This window comes from Echinops telfairi, unplaced genomic scaffold (genome assembly GCF_000313985.2).
Source record: "Echinops telfairi isolate 266 unplaced genomic scaffold, ASM31398v2 ScPeMD7_4;HRSCAF=17, whole genome shotgun sequence".
Classification (NCBI taxonomy): Eukaryota; Metazoa; Chordata; class Mammalia; order Afrosoricida; family Tenrecidae; genus Echinops; species Echinops telfairi.
Genome location: NW_022103900.1, coordinates 18,339,783 through 18,341,745, shown reverse-complemented (window position 1 = coordinate 18,341,745; position 1,963 = coordinate 18,339,783). Strand labels below are relative to the sequence as shown.

At 42.5% G+C, this 1,963-nt stretch overlaps 1 protein-coding gene across 1 annotated transcript in view; it reads right to left on the bottom strand.

Annotated features, from left to right (window-relative positions):
• LOC101655345 (cytohesin 1 interacting protein) overlaps positions 1–1,963 on the bottom strand; it is a 38,213-nt gene that overhangs the window by 21,279 nt on the left and 14,971 nt on the right. The window lies entirely within an intron of this gene.

Here is a 1,963-nt window from a genome sequence, read left to right as displayed (position 1 = left end):
GGGGGGGCATTCTGCTGTGGATGAGTTTGCTAGGGGTTCGAACCCTCTCGATGGCACACAAACCACCACAGCAGTGGTGACTCTGTAATAAAAACCCTCAAAATCTACATCAGAATTAAAATGTGTCTATTTCCTTAGGTGGTCGTAAAAAAGAAAGGATCTGTGGCAACCGCATGTGATTCAGAGAAGAATTCTGCTCCACAGGTTTGCAGCGACGGAGATTTTGGAAGTGGGTTGCCAGGCCTTTACTTCAATGTGCCTTTGGGTGGCGGCAAGTTCTCAACCTCTCAGTTAACAGCCAAAGGTACTCTGGAGTGCTACAGAATACTGCAGGAGTACTGCAGAGTACTCCCGAGTACTACAAACAATGATTCTGCAAGGCTTTCCCAACTAGACAATGAGTCCTAGGTCATCAGTTATACAATTGTACCAAACTACCTGCCGCCATCCCCACTCATACAAATTATCTGACCCAAGGGGAAAAAGGGGAGGGAGGTTAATGAGTGACTAAGATGTTAGTTTTTCATGTCTAAGAGATAATGTGATGTTAGCATCATTGCATAATTATAAAGAAAACTTTAGTTTCTCATTTCCTAATGGAATATAAACAAGACAGCCCAAGAGCAAACTAAAAAATATCCCCATATGGTTAAGCCAAGCTAATGCAGTCATTACAGGCAGGTATGTAAGAGTGCACATCCAGTTAGTGAGTTATGCTCACAGTGATCACTTTAAGTCGGAGTTTGGCAAATAGTGACAATCTGCCTGTATTTATTTAAATGCACCATAATTGACTCCATTAACTTCATTTCTGCACACTCTCCTGGTTATCTGCCCTGAATACTTTCCGGTTCATGAGGCACCCAACTAAATTAGAAAAAGTTATGCTTTTCATTCTGCTTCAAAAGCATTTGTTTTGTTTGCTTGTTTTCAAATGGTGGCGAGAATGCTGGCAACATTACATCGCAAGGACCTGCAGCAATCATGTTTTCCTCCTTTACCCATTTGAATTATAATGTCCCAGGCCATTTGGCACCAAAAGGAGCATTCTGAGTTAAGTTCTTGAAGCGTCTGATTCCTAAAATTACAATACTTTTTCCTGACGCAGATATTAATTACTGTGCAGTTACAGGATGGCCCAGGAGCAGGCAGTGTTTCATGCTGCTATGCATGAGTTTGCTATGGTTTGGTACCCTCTCTCTCGACGCCACCCAACAATAACGACAGTGACTACTGCTCACTTTTTCTTATTTGGTAACCTGGGAGGTACTATAAGTCAATTCCATGCAAGCAGTTTCTAGACACTGGGTTTGTTAACCTCTAAGTTATTTCTAGTCCATCTGTAAGGTGTGTAAAAGTAAAAGTAAATTTAAAAGCCCATGTCATACACTTTGCATTTATGTCAGACACCATATTAACACATCTCTGGCCAGGGTCTCTATCTGTTCACTAAAGTCTGGTCCTTTCCAGTGACAGAAGGAGAGTCCAGTTCTCGTGGTACTTGAGCTAAAGATGTAACTGGCACTGCTTTCTAAAATCACTGTTCCAACAATTCACGTTAGCAGTGAAGATGCAGTATCAACTTCCGGTGGGTGATCAAAGCAGGGGAACACACCGATGTGCAGCCAGAGTTCACGATGGGTAGAAAATTGGGGGTTAGAGAAAGAGCAGAAAGGGTGGAAGCTCACAGTTATGGAAAGGAACAGTTAGTCAGAGATTTCTGTCCATTTTACCTAGTTGTTCAGCTCCCAGTTTTAAAAGCCTGGAACAGAACAACGGTTTTAAGAACCCAGCACTTCCCAGAGATAAAGATTTAGACCGGCTATCACAGAGATACCTCTACATGGCAGATTTCACTAACAGAAATCGACCATCTCAGTTCAGAAGACTAGACATCCAGAGTCAAGGCACTGGCTCTAAGGAAAGGTCTCTCTCTCTCTCTCTCTCTCTCTCTCTCTCTCTC